The sequence below is a fragment of the Lepisma saccharinum genome, chromosome 17 (genome assembly GCF_977018435.1).
Source record: "Lepisma saccharinum chromosome 17, izLepSacc3.1, whole genome shotgun sequence".
NCBI lineage: Eukaryota > Metazoa > Arthropoda > Insecta > Zygentoma > Lepismatidae > Lepisma > Lepisma saccharinum.
Window position 1 is genome coordinate 1,268,859 of NC_139245.1, and position 15,373 is coordinate 1,284,231.

The following is a 15,373-nucleotide window of genomic DNA, read 5'->3' on the forward strand; positions in this document are numbered from 1 at the left end:
CTACCAAAGGGGAAAGTGTCATGTGGCAGGGACAAGAACATCATTGAACGCTTGCAGAGGAGTTGAAAAAGAGGTTGTTGACCTTCAAACAACTAGGTACAGTGGGGAGTAGAAAATTGATGGCTGAGCGGGAATGGTTGACCGAAATGACAAGGACCAGTTCTATCGCGTCCAGTGGTCTTGGTGCGTGGAATTTATTTAGAGGCAGCGTGTGAATACAGTAGTGAGTGGATTGTATTTTTGTGAATGATATGTGCTGTGTGTTGTGTAGTGAACTGAAATGAGGGACATAATTAACTAGCTGTCTTTTCGGCTTACGAATGACGATAAGCGTTGTGGATTTTTCTTGTATGTCCACTTTATGAACAGATAAGCTAATGTGAATCGGACCTACAGTTAAAGTGGTATCTAAACCAGCATGTATCGAACCCGGGACCCCTTAGTTTCAAGGCAACGACGTTATTACTTCGCCAACCAGGAGTACCCGAACTTAAAATCGTGAAAATATGTAAGTTGAAATTTTATTTTTATTCTCGTATATAGGCCTACATAATATTTCACAATATGGGCCTCTCATTTATGCAAATAAGAATGAAATTCTTGAAATCCTTTCCTTACTGACAGTGTTTATTCCCATGTTTTATTTATGAGGTATATATATTTAATCACAGAGCCACATCACTTCAACCTACCACCCCAAATGAGTTAAAAAAAAACAACCCCTCACCAGCAAATTTTTGTCCATTCGAACACTATGATATGGTGTGATAGCCCAGGTTCTTAAACCAGTATACGCCACTGAAAGAAATTAAACTATTCAGTTGTGTGAATTGCTAGACAGTAAAAAGTTTCTAGTGTGGCCCCTGCCACTGACCAACACGCTGCTCGGTCCACTAATTTCATAGCCGGTGTTATAATTACGCATGTAACTTCATAGTACTGTACCGTGATGGCCCACAGCTCTTCCCAAAATCCTCTTACGTGTCCTGGCGAAACACCAGGTGGGAAGTCCCCTCCCAGGGGATTCTAATGCTACAGCGAGATGCCGTCCCCTGGGCGACGAAGGGAAGTGCTTTCGCGATAGGTGCCCTAAGAGTTCCTTTGTGCGTCTCCGTCTGAAATTGGGAACAAGCAAGAGGACTTAGAGGAAATGCGTCACGGAGCGAACAAGAGACTATCTATTGAGGCAGCCTCCGAAGCAACAACGGAAAACTCCTCCACAGAGGAAAAAAAGAGAGAGAGAGAGAGAGAAAGAAAGAGAGAGAGAGAGAGAGAGAGAGAGAGAGAGAGAGGAGTCCATTTTGCTCAAAAGCGTAACCACATTTTCATTTTACAGCTGAGAATTTCGTCGTGGAAGTCGGTTTAGCGACTATTAAAATGGAACAAACTTATCCCTTAATGAGGTGCATGCGCTTTCTGCTCGGAGAGAACTTTTTCCCCCTTTGGGAACAAAGGAGATTTCTCGGGTATCTTGGCGTTTTACATAATCCGCTGTGTGCAAGTGGGTTTAACACAAAGCCATTGGGAACATTTTGTGGAAGATGGGTCCCGAGGCTTTTTAAATGTAAAATCTCGTATTTAATACTTTGTATGGCATGCTATTTGTCCCATGTTGAGAACCACCCACTGAGTTGGTGTGTTCGCATCAAAAAATTACGTTATTTTTATCCTCTAGATTCATGTGTATCAGACTTCATTTTTACTTTTTTGTTGTTGTTAAAACAAGAACCAGTTACCTAATGAAGGATTTTTAGCCCAAATTTCTCGAATTCCGGTAATTGTGGTTGAATTAAACTTGGATTCCATACTAATTTTCTTTCTATGTAACATCTTACTCCTCAAAAGATTTCAATGAAAATTGTCACCAGGGTCCCGATTTTTAGGCAAATAAATATTTTTTCTGCATTTCACTGGGAGCTCGCAACAGATTTAATTCATTGATTTGGTTTACTTTCTTCGCTTTTCTGTCACTTTTAGCTAGTCGCGAAGATGAGGATGAGTGATGATAAGATGAATTTGATCAAGGGACACTTGTGCCCAGGCCGAGATTCGAACCCGGAACCTCTGGGCGTTGTAGCGCAGTGTGCTAATTGCAGATTGTTTTCCACATGTATACATATATTTTGCAATTGTACGTTCAGATTTCTTAATATACCGCATGTATACAAAATTCTGAATAAATTTTATCATTTTGTAAATTTTGTTAATTTGTCTAAAGAATTACCAGAACGAATCGTATTATTATTATTTAATGATTGATATTTACAGTGCTGAATGTACAACTGTTTTCTAACAATCCACCAACATGAGAATACAATACACATCATTAAAGCAACATAGAAAATGATAAAATATTAGAATAATACAGATACAAATAAAATTAGTAAAAATTTGGAAATTGAGGAAATTGCTCGGGGATAGATTGTGTGGAAATAGATTTCACATTTTGAATGAAAATTATTTATTTCAGCTAGCTAGGCTATCTGCGAAGCCTGAAGCTAGAAAGTACTGTAAAATACTGAAGAAAAATAGATTAGAAATTTTGAATAAATCTGATTTCAATGAGAAGATAATAGCGATTCTGAAGTTGGCAACCTGAATTCTTAGAAGTTGGCAACCTGAATTCTTAGAAGTTGGCAACCTGAATTCTTAGAAGTTGGCAACCTGAATTCTTAGAAGTTGGCAACCTGAATTCTTAGGAGTTGGCAACCTGAATTCTTAGAAGTTGGCAACCTGAATTCTTAGAAGTTGGCAACCTGAATTCTTAGAAGTTGGCAACCTGAATTCTTAGAAGTTGGCAACCTTAATTCTTAGGAGTTGGCAACCTTAATTCTTAGGAGTTGGCAACCTGAATTCTTAGGAGTTGGCAACCTGAATTCTTATAAATTTGGAACCTGACTACCGTTGGCATGGCAACGTGGCTTTCTTGAAGACGTCAAAGACGCCTAGGACCAGGTATCATAGTGGGCTAGTCCAGGTAGGAGACTCAGCATACGCCACTGATATATTTGTATAGTGCTTTACGTATTTTGAGTTACATAAAGCTATTATAAATGCTGTAAGAATGATCCCCTGATGTTATTACACACACACCGTAATTGATATAAAATTTCTAATGTTCTTACATGAATGTGTACTTTCTATCTAGGGAGAATAGAATTGATTGATTGATATGGTTTATTATACTTCGCATTTCTGCCATTCTTGGCTAATTGCGAAGATGATGATGAGTGATGATATAATAAAATTGATGAAGGGACATTTACATAGAGCACATATTTCCAGACCAGGATTCGAACCCGGGAGCGCTGTAGTCGTAGGGCTCTGTGATAACCAAAATGTAAATTAAAATTTAGCTGTACTGTACGTGTGCGTGCATGCTTTCCCCACTTGACAGAAGGTTTCCCTGTTAATGGAATTAAACCTCATTAAATGCAACCAGTGAGTCTGTTTTTAGCTTGTTGGCCCCAGAACAAATTTATGAAGAGTTCTTGATTTCTCTGTAAAAGTAGCATGTTTCATGTTTCTTTTAAAATTTGAATTGGACTTTAGTAATATTAATTGTTACTGCTGAGCACAATTACAAGATATCAAATATCATAGGAAGAACTCAATATGTGTTGTTCCCATAACAAGCTTCCCCGACTGATTCCACACTTCGATCTTTTTGCAAATCATGGTGTGTATTTGGGGTCGGACGTCATATAATCAAAAACACTTGTGTTTAGTTGAATAATTAAGTTGAAGTTTCCGTTGTTTGTTTCCGAATCCTGTTGATGTCGAGAATTTCGAAGTTCTTGTGTCTCACATACGGAAGTGTTTCAAGGATCACTTCCATGTCGTCGAGAAGTCTTTAGCGTCAGCTGGGGAAGACGGGAAAAGGTGGAAATAGATTTCTTGTTTCTCCCGTGGGAGAAGCCAGGGAAATGAAGAGCAAAGGGGAGGATTGTCGTTAGCGGGGAATCGTCGGAGCATTTCATCCAATTCGCCTAATGACATCGAGAATGCTCATCAAGGGGTTCTTTCCGTTACCCAGGGACCCAAGGAGATCTTCTTACTCGGGGAGCCATGTGAGCAGAGAAGCTGGATGGGTGGCTTCGAGGACACTTCACAGAGCATTGTTAATAAAGAAAGCCTCCCTTTTATCTGTCTTGTCTTGTATTGAGTTGCAAATGCCTGTCTCAGTCTCCTATAGAGTTGCAAATGCCTATCTCTGTCGCGTAGAGAGTTGCGTTTGCCTGTCTCTGTCGCGTAGAGAGTTGCAAATGCCTGTCTCTGTCGCGTAGAGAGTTGCAAATGCCAGTCTCTGTCGCGTAGAGAGTTGCGTTTGCCTGTCTCTGTCGCGTAGAGAGTTGCAAATGCCTGTCTCTGTCGCGTAGAGAGTTGCAAATGCCTGTCTCTGTCGCGTAGAGAGTTGCAAATGCCTGTCTCTGTCGCGTAGAGAGTTGCGTTTGCCTGTCTCTGTCGCGTAGAGAGTTGCAAATGCCTGTCTCTGTCGCGTAGAGACTTGCAAATGCCTGTCTCTGTCGCGTAGAGACTTGCAAATGCCTGTCTCTGTCGCGTAGAGAGTTGCAAATGCCTGTCTCTGTCGCGTATAGACTTGCAAATGCCTGTCTCTGTCGCGTAGAGAGTTGTAAATGCCTGTCTCTGTCGCGTAGAGAGTTGCAAATGCCAGTCTCTGTCGCGTAGAGAGTTGCAAATGCCTGTCTCTGTCGCGTAGAGAGTTGCAAATGCCTGTCTCTGTCGCGTAGAGAGTTGCAAATGCCTGTCTCTGTCGCGTAGAGAGTTGCGTTTGCCTGTCTCTGTCGCGTAGAGAGTTGCAAATGCCTGTCTCTGTCGCGTAGAGACTTGCAAATGCCTGTCTCTGTCGCGTAGAGACTTGCAAATGCCTGTCTCTGTCGCGTAGAGAGTTGCAAATGCCTGTCTCTGTCGCGTATAGACTTGCAAATGCCTGTCTCTGTCGCGTAGAGAGTTGTAAATGCCTGTCTCTGTCGCGTAGAGAGTTGCGTTTGCCTGTCTCTGTCGCGTAGAGAGTTGCAAATGCCTGTCTCTGTCGCGTAGAGAGTTGCAAATGCCTGTCTCTGTCGCGTAGAGAGTTGCAAATGCCTGTCTCTGTCGCGTAGAGAGTTGCGTTTGCCTGTCTCTGTCGCGTAGAGAGTTGCAAATGCCTGTCTCTGTCGCGTAGAGACTTGCAAATGCCTGTCTCTGTCGCGTAGAGACTTGCAAATGCCTGTCTCTGTCGCGTAGAGAGTTGCAAATGCCTGTCTCTGTCGCGTATAGACTTGCAAATGCCTGTCTCTGTCGCGTAGAGAGTTGTAAATGCCTGTCTCTGTCGCGTAGAGAGTTGCAAATGCCTGTCTCTGTCGCGTAGAGAGTTGCAAATGCCTGTCTCTGTCGCGTATAGAGTTGCAAATGCCTGTCTCTGTCGCGTATAGAGTTGCAAATGCCTGTCTCTGTCGCGTATAGAGTTGCAAATGCCTGTCTCTGTCGCGTAGAGAGTTGCGTTTGCCTGTCTCTGTCGCGTAGAGAGTTGCAAATGCCTGTCTCTGTCGCGTAGAGAGTTGCGTTTGCCTGTCTCTGTCGCGTAGAGAGTTGCGTTTGCCTGTCTCTGTCGCGTATAGAGTTGCAAATGCCTGTCTCTGTCGCGTAGAGAGTTGCGAATGCCTGTCTCTGTCGCGTAGAGAGTTGCGAATGCCTGTCTCTGTCGCGTAGAGAGTTGCGAATGCCTGTCTCTGTCGCGTAGAGAGTTGCGAATGCCTGTCTCTGTCGCGTAGAGAGTTGCGAATGCCTGTCTCTGTCGCGTAGAGAGTTGCAAATAACTGTCTCAGTCGTGGCTTCGGCTGGGCCCTTATGCTTGCACCTGCGCGTTTGACCCGCGGCGTTTCATACACATAATTGGAAAATTTTCCATTGGTCGAGTGCTCGGTGCTGTAAGGCGACACCGTGCACACAAACAGAATATCACTTGTAAACCAATTGGGTTGCCAAACTAATGAATAAACGAAAAGTTGCCTCTTGGTACAAAAAACATGGGAACAATAGGGGTTTAATCGGCGGAAAATACTTCCAGATGTCCCCTGGCACCGCGCCGAGGAGATCGGTATCAAACTAGTCCTACCGACAAGTAAGGCTATCTCTAGACAAATATCACGACGTCTCCGCAAGGCTCGGCAACCATTCCTGCGTATCTGGCTCGGTCCACAGGGAATGGTCTTCGTTGTTTCGCGCGATAAGCGCCTCCAACCCTTTATGGCTGCCGCTACGACCTGAGAGTCTGTTTCCCGCCCTCTCTCACTGCAACAATGCCCTTTTAATGATTCAACCCACATTCCGCCGGATTTCCGAGAGAATTGGATTTAATCGTACGTAAGCTTCTAACATCTCTGACCTCAACATCTTCTTCCTGCCGCCATTTAAACTTTGATCATTGCCGCTTTCCTCTCCGCAAAGCCTTGGTATTTAACCCGAGGACTTCGCATTATCTTCCAGCGCAAGTTACTCGCCTATAATTGAATTGTAAGTTCGACCCAACCCCCGAAAAAAAAACGATTTTATTTTCAATTCCGGGAAGAAAGCCTGTTAGGTGAATGAATGCGGGCTTTATCGTGGTTCGAAACCCTCTAATATTAACTGGTTTCCAAGATTTGCTCTCAAGTAACACCGGAAATCGTGTTGAAAGCAGTTTCAGCAACCGCAGCTTCGAAACCAAGAATGTTATTGTTTCTATTCTGTGTAATATTTATTGCCAGCATCCTATTCTGTTTTCTACTAGAAATCAACACACGTATAAGTAATAACTTTCACACAAGTGTGCTATCTTGCTGGATCTGCGGAAGTTCGTATTAGGCCCAGTTTATGCTCAGATAGGTGTATCTCTAACGGACTTGCAGTTTCTTTCCAATGCCCCTCCATCGGGGATCGAAGAGAGAAAAAGGAAAGGATTGATTGAGTTACGTTATTTTACGTCGCTTTTCTCCCACATTTGGCTAATCGCCACGATGGAAATGGATGAGATGAGATGAATGAGGAGAATCAAAACATATATGGAAGACACAACACAGTTAGGGGATTGTTCTGGCTGCAGGTCCAGTCGCCAGAGCTTCGTTAGTCTGCAAATGGACTACGTTGAAGATTTGAGTGCCTTCAGAAAAGTACACCCTTTAGGCCCAGAAAGAATGATGTTGAGTGTGCTTTTAAGTCCACTCTATGCACAGACATGTTAATCGCGACTTGACCTATGTTTAAAGTGAGATCCGAACCAGTGTGTGCCTCCACCGGGTATCAAACCCGGGACTCCTTGATTACAAGTCGTCGACGTTACCAGTACACCATCAGGAGCAAGGGCGCTGCAGGGAGGGGCGAGGGGAAGCCTTCCCCCTCCCTGAGATTTCTAGAAAGACAATAATTCGAATGGTGAAATTGTAGCGATATTTTGTACCAAAAATATGTTGTTTTCTGCGACTTACAGGCCGTAAGTAACAACAACTGTTATTATTATTTGAAGTAGAGTAACATTTCAGATTACAGATATGCAAATTGCATATAGATAGCTATACAGAATATGGAAATTACAAATGTATGTAATTTTTTAAAAATAATATCAACAGTAGAAGCAGTAATAAAATAATAATAATAATAAAAAGTGTCTATGATTTGTGTCGCCTGAAGCAGTTGTTGACGCATTCCGAACAGCGGTTTCTGAGGTATCAGCTTCAGAGTGGAAAAAATGCTTTCAAAATTGGTTTGAGCGTATGCAAAATTGTATCAACCTTAAGGGTGAATACTTCGAAAAACAATAAAGCTATTCCCAGAATTTCACATGTCTTTTTTTCATATTGATTGCTGAAACTTTTCCAAGAGCCCTCGTAACAATAACGAGAGTCGCTTTCTCTTGTATTTTTGAGCACAAAAAATGCTTTAAATACATTGGAACCTTCTGTTTTGATTGGTTTTTGTAGATCCCAATAGCTCAGTTCCATAATCATTAAAAATGAAAACAAAAACTGATAATGTTGTTCCATGTGTCAACAGTTTGTTTTCATTTTATTTCCTGGGCCGTTGCATAATTAGAATACATAATCACAACTCCTAGTTTTTTTCAGGCTGGAGTATTGGATTTTCCCACAATGCAACGCCAAAGCCAACAAAAAAGGCAAGAATTACATATGCATGAAGGAAAATGCTGTTTTCTGTGGAAAGGAACCGTGTTATATTTGAGTCTCGCGATGTACGAAGCGACGATTATGGGCAGAGTGCGTGGCGCTGGATTTGCAATTATAATGCGTGTAATGGTGCGTCGTTTGCTTATGTCTCTTCTTGCTTTCTTCGATGTGGATGCTTAAGTGGTAATTGACTACTTGCCCGGGAACTTTTTTAAGCGGCATTTATGAAGGCAGGGATTTCTTTCAAGAAATATCTTGCTTGGTTTTAGAATTTATTTTCTTATAATTAAGTTGCCTTTCCTACATGTAATTATATGACTTTGCAAGCATATTTTGTTTCTTTAGATTAGAATATGTTGAAGTCAAGTTCATGCTCAGATTCGCTAATAGGAATTGGACCTACAGTTTAATGTTTGACCCTAACTACTTCCTGTGGCCCTTCCACGTTTGGAAGCACTGTTTGCTGTTTTGTTTTTCTTTCTTTGCCGTACGTTGATTAATTGAGTTGGTGTTTTAAGTCCACGTTATGCACAGTAAGGCTAATCGGGATTGGAAATTCAATTTAAAGTGGGATCCGGACCACTATGTGCCTCCTTGAATAAAAGACGACGACGCTACCACTGCGCCATTAGGAAGTCATCACACATTCTCAATCGCAGCCATTTTGGAGGTGATGTGATCAACACCACGCTTCGGCCACCTTTACCCCCTAGAGTTGCCCCCCAGATATCCTTTGATTTGAGGCTGGTGAGCCCCAGAGCCGCCCTATGCAGGGATCGCCCTCCCCGGGAATCGAACCGTTGTCTTCCGCGTGGAAGTCAGGCGACATACCGAATAGACCACCGCGACTCTATCTTTGTACAGTCACGGACACTGCCGGTTTGTAACTATTCCATTGAAAGTCAATGTATTCATTACAAGCCGGCAGTGTCCGTGACTACATTATACGGGTATATTATTTTAATCAAATTTGTTAAATCAAATATGTTTGGTTTCCAGCGCGTCCTCTTTTTGAAAAGTATTTTTGGCTGTTTTTGAATCTCGTTTTAGATTCTGGAGGTGAGTTCCGACGTGAGGATGAAATTTCTAACTCCACATAGTCGTTCAACCCTGAAGCAGTGCTCAAAGTGAGGGGGTGATGCGAGGGATGGTTTCCTTCGAGCTAGCAAAATTTTCGCAAAGGTACCCCCCAGCTAAACCCAAGGCTGGGCCAAAGATTTCCCAGCGAACATTTACCACGCCAGGCACTGCCCTGAAGAAAATGGGGATTGCTTTGTGGTTGTCACCTTGTAATCAAGTTATCCTGGGTTCGATTCCCTGTAGAGGCACGTTGCACAGTGGGTCAGATCCCACCTTTGAACTGTAGGTTTATTCCAGATTATACCGACTGAATATAAAATTGACTATTTTTTAAAAATTATTATTATTCTTTTTAAAGAATTCTCGCTCTCAGTTCCTGATTTTCGCTTATAAAAATCAAACTATTGGTCATAATATAAGGAAATTTGTTACGGACATACTTTGGTGTATAACAAGCATGGTGACGTCACAGTGGAAGTGGTCGCCATTTGCGTCAATGCATGCCTGCACATGCCTCTCCATGTTACGGAACGTAGCCACCAACACATCAGGACTCTCAGCTTCAATTTCGCACCGAATGCTGTCTTGCAGTTCCGTGGCTTTTTTCGATAGATCTTTCCTTTCAGCAGCCTCATAGCAAGATATCCGGTGGGGTAAGGTCAGGCCAAAGTCCTTTGGAAATGACACGATCTTCAAACGAGGACACAATTTCTTGCATTCTCGCGTTGGAAGCGTGACTAGTGACGTGATCCTGCTGAAAATTATCATTACGGAGTTCGTCGTCATCCAACTGGCCAAGAACTCAGACTGAAAGCACACGTCCGTACATTTAACGGCAGAATGGCCCAGACGCACGCGCATGCGCTCGCAAAGACTTGAGAGACTGTTGCGTCATCTCCGATGACGTCACCATGCTTCTCATGCACCAAGGTGTTACATTATGACATTGATTTTTATGAGCGAAAATCAGGGGTCGAGAGCGAGTGAAGCACCCTGTACTTTTCAAAGTGTGTGGTAGGTTTTGTACACTAATTTCTTAAATTATCACGTGAAACATTTATATTAATTTTTTCATTTCAGAGGACGCGGTATTGGGTTGTTAAGGCTCTGAAGAAGTGGGGTAAGTCAAAAATATATTTTTTTTCTTAAGTCATTGTTAATGCAGTTGATCAGAGAAATACCTACTTGCTCAATTTTGAAGGCACAATTCTATTGATGTGAAGCACAACAATGGCCCGATTCAATTTTGTGATTGCCTCGCGCTTGCAATTCCTGTCAGACCTCTTCAGTTTTCTCTCTTCGTCCAGGACATCAAATTGTATTTCCCTTCACGTATTCTTTCCTCGAGACATTTTACTCCAATATGTCAAGTTGAGAAAGAAGACAACGGGTTAATTACGAGACGGATCGCGCTGCAACCGGGCAGTAAATCAAACCGTGTTGTTTTCGTGTAATATGGAGCTGGAGTTGCCCCTGGGAGCCGTCCTGTTGATTGCGTCATTAGAGACAAAAGAAAACGGTTGAATTGCGTCGTTCTTAGCAGGCCCGTAGCTGGAATTTTATTTCTAGAGGCTCATCACTTATCAGCAGCCGCCATCTAAAAGCAAAAAAAGGGGGGAGAAGCCACGAAGATGAATTTCTCAGTATATTGCAAGTTATTACCAGTGATGTGCGTCTACGCGTAAACAACGATAGTCTACATTCTACACGTAGACTATTTTATACACGTAGATTACGTAATCTATGTCAACAACATGGCGAAAGGTAATAACTTAGCAAGGCGCACCGTGGAATAAAAAGAATATTATACTGCGTATCAGTTGCTGATGTATGAGAACTTTTGATACTCTTTCTTCCAAATTCGAACAATTTCTCACCTACAAAAAAAACCTAACATAGGAAATATTCTAGTGTTTTATGTGGAAAAGACCACTCTTGCCTCACGACTGCCATCTGTTGTTTTTTGCATACTATTTATCTTCTTCCATAGTTGATTATAGAAGAGACATTTTGTTGTAAATAGGATTCTTGTCAGTTCGTTAGGAACCAATATAGTTGAAAATGTCACTTTCCTCTCATCAAAGCCTTGAAAATTAATTTTAATGCACTTTAGATTGTCTACGTAGTCTATGTAAACTACAACCCAATGTAATCTGCGCGTAGATTACGTGTAGACAACGCATGTAGACGTAAACTTATAGTCTACGGCAAATCACTGGTTACTACACAAGATGTACAATTCTGCTAATTAGGTAAAATTAATTACCACTATACACTATTTAAATTAGATTCTTGAGCAACCCGAGCCCCTCTATGGCTACGTGTCTGCTTTTACGCTAAAATTAATTATAGAATCTAAATAATACATTGCTGGATAGAGATCCTGGAGGAATACACGTACAGTTTTGTCAGAACCGGACTTAGGGTGGGGCAACTTGGACTCTCACCAAATAACGTTAGTGTAAAAATAACTGCATATTCTTATTTTTGAGAAAATGCACGTCTTAAATGATGTGCCACATGACCCTCTTCTCATTTGATAATCTGGAGGTAATTTCAAGATGGCGGCCTTCAAAATGGGCGCCATGGTGCATACTAGCCCCATCTGTTGTGCCCCCACTCCGATTACCCATATCCGAAGTTTCATCGTCCTCCGTCAAGTCGTTTTCAAATTAAGAACTGAACTTTTGCCTCACCCTGTAGAATGAAATCATGAAATGAAAATATTATTTTATGTGAAATAGTGTAAATTCAGTACAGCATATACGTTCAGTGCAAAGTAAACCGAAGACAATTATGGAATGTTATTGGGTATGATTGAAAATTCCTACTTTGACACGTAAAATAATAATTCGATATTGAGCACAATTAGAAAACTTGGTGCATCGGAAATTAAGAGAAACCCTAATTTTCGATGCACAACTGGTGCGAGACAAACCTTGGTTCGATCTATCCTTAATAATCGAAACGAGAATACTGCCAAACCCTTTAAGTCTTGTCGAGAAAAGCCGACAACAGCATCGATCGAGACTACAACAACTTAGGTTGTAAAAGTTGCAAGGTGGGAACAACAACCATGTACGGAGTTCTTCCACTCTGCAAGGGAATATTGTACAGGGTGAGTCAAAAGTCGGGTTATATAGGAAGTTCTATGTCCAGTTTCCTGGTGCGTGGAACAGTCGCCGTCGCCCCGTTGAGTGGCCACCGCAGTCTCCAGACCAATAGATTTTGTCCTTTGGGGTCATTTAAAGGTGCTCGTCCACTCAGTTAAGATTCAGATCATCCAGCGTCTAAGGGAACGCATTGTGGAATGTCCAGACATGATTATGCCGGACGTTCTGCAAAAGGGTCTGGAGAACTGGAAACGTGTCGTGCTCAAATGCATTTATGTTCAAGGTGCACACATTGAAGATATCGTATTAATCTATAAGATTATATTTTATTTAAACTCTCTCTAGGCTTCGTTGCTCGTTGACCAGGACTCTCCTCACTTTCCCTAAGCTCCTCTCTCTCCTCAATCCAAAACCAAAGTCAGTCCCTTCTCAGTCTGTCTCACCTCTATATCACCAGGCCATGGAGACCTTCCTCCATGCCGAGTCGTGATTTTTACTACCTCTATTGCAAACAGCTGACTCCATACACCTGATGGAACTTCCTATATCCTGAATACGTCAGGAAGTTTGCATAGCACAACACTGTGCGTTATTCACATACCACAGAGGTTGAGACAACTGAAGTAAACAACTCAACTTGAAGCATCCAGAGATAGTTTAAATAAAATATAATCTTATAGATTAATATGATATACTATAAATCTCTATGTAGGCTGACTTTAGAATCATCCTGTATAATACAATTTGTAGTTGTATCTTGCATTGCGTTCACAGCATTACGCCACCCTCTTTATTATTATTATTTACGTTGAAGTTGTGAGTACAGCATTCTCATAAGTTTCCCAATAATAAAGAATTTCCCTGGATCAAAGCCGTGTGCAAGAAAGCATAATAATTAAAAGTTATATACATTTTTCGATCGTAATTTTGATTCACTACGTGTTGCAGAAGCTCTACTCTTTTCCTCTGACTTTCCTATTTTCATTACGGAACCTCGCCTTAGGGGAGTGAATGAACATGAACAATTTATCTGTCGTTGCTGTCAGTCACAATGAGAGTAGGATGATGTTTATAACGAGGCATTGTGGAAAAGTTCGATGGATTTTGAATCCATCGTGCAAACCTTTCATATTAGACGACCCAACACACAAACGGGATTTCCGTATTCTTTAGCCCACAGGAATGTGTGTGTGTTGTGGAGGGAACAAAAAAAATGCAAACAATAATAATAATAATAATGGCATTGTATTATTATTATTATTATTACTATTTTTATTATTAGCTGAGAGAGAGAGAAAGAAACTCATTTTGTACACAGACCAAACCAGAGATAATTTTAAGAAAAATGTTGTATTATTACGCTTTTCAGAGAAGAAAGAAAGAAAAGAGAGAAAAAGAGAAGTACGAAAAGAAGAGGCGAGGTCGCTTCAATATGTTTTTGCCTTAGAATAATAAACTATGTATTTAGAAGTTACACTATTGTGCAACAATTATATAGGTACATGAAGTTAGAGGGAGAGAAAGAGAGAGAGTTCTCTCTCTGTCTCTCTCTCTCCAGCAAAAACTATATATAAATACAATACCCAAAATATTTTATAATTTTTGATACAAAGAATGAAAGAAGGAAAGAAAGAGAAAATTCTCTCTCTCTCTGTCTTTTCCTTGTCTCGCTTTCTCCTTCCCTCCCTCTTTCTCCTCTTCTCGTTCTCTTTCTCTCTTCCCGAAGGAGAGAAGGAAGGAAAGAAAGAAGGAAAGTAGGAAAGAAAAATGGAAGGAAAGGAAGAAGGCGAGAAGGAATGAAAGAAAGAAGGAAAGAGAGTAAGTAATAGCGAAGGAAAGAAAGAAAAAGAACGAAGGAAAGAGAAAGAAGCAAAAAAAAAGAAACAAAGAAGAAAAGAAAGACAGAGACAATGCGTTCTCAGAGTATTCAGAATGAGTTGTTTTGTGCTTCCCTGTTCTTGTTCAACCCAACAAAATCAATGCAGCGTGTACATCCCACTAATTCGTTGTGCAAGTTTCATCAAGTGAGTGGAATTTTTTTTCCAAGTTACCGCCAATACACGTCTTACCTGCATAGTAGGCACCACAATTGGTGTAGCATAACAGTCAATCGATCTGTAAAGGCCCATATACGAGACATAGTCGAAAAAGAAGTTTGTCTAGTCTGCCATCTGCAGAGTTTCATTCTGGAGAAAAAAAAACAACAGACACGAGGAGAAAGAGGCAGCATTACACTATTTTCCCACATAGTCCCCAGAGACAGTCAGACACTTGTCATAATACCGTTTCACAAGTTTTGAGAAACCCTGTTCGTAAAATTGTGTGTCCTGTTGACGGTAGAAGAGACTGGATCAAAGATCAAAGTGAGAAAAATCAAAATTTTCGTTGTCCATCATCACATGACGTAACGGCAGTCCTACCCATTCGTAGCGAACAACAGCTCGCACTTCATCCGTTGTTCACGATTGCACCACACCTCTGTCCTCCACGCCTGGCCACACACAGGCACGCACTTCTCAACTCTTCCTCAACACAGCAGTCCTCTGGCGCCCTCTGCAAGGAGAAGGTCGTGCGGCACACAACGATAGAAGGATAATGCCCGTATAACCACAACATATTACCAACCCAAAATTTCCACGCTTTCCGGAAATACACGTGCGGGAAACTTTCTTTCCGATTATCCCTGGTACAGTCAACGGCAAAGATGGGCAAATTGTCCACCACTATTTTCATTACTTTTTTTTTTATTCTACATCCTGTATTGCTTTAAGGAATGAAACTATGTTGGTTCGAAGCAGGCATTGTTCTCTGCTTATTGACGTCATTATTTCAATTCGTTGTCATCACATTGTGTAATACAGACCGAATGAAAATGCTGTGCCAATGGCGTAACAGGACACGAAATATAATACTGAACAGCGTATCATTCTACTAAATGATGGGATCGAAACCTACCACTCCCACAATAAATCAATGGGTGATGTAGCTTATTCATCATTCATCCTTATAAATGATGAG

At 41.5% G+C, this 15,373-nt stretch overlaps 1 protein-coding gene across 1 annotated transcript in view; it reads left to right on the forward strand.

Moving 5' to 3' along the window:
- Positions 1–15,373, forward strand: part of Mcr (macroglobulin complement-related) — a 548,186-nt gene that overhangs the window by 273,320 nt on the left and 259,493 nt on the right. Inside the window, exon 3 of the mRNA XM_083138784.1 lies at positions 10,323–10,362. The gene's annotated coding sequence lies outside the window, so the exon portion shown is untranslated. The remainder of the gene's footprint in view (positions 1–10,322; positions 10,363–15,373) is intronic.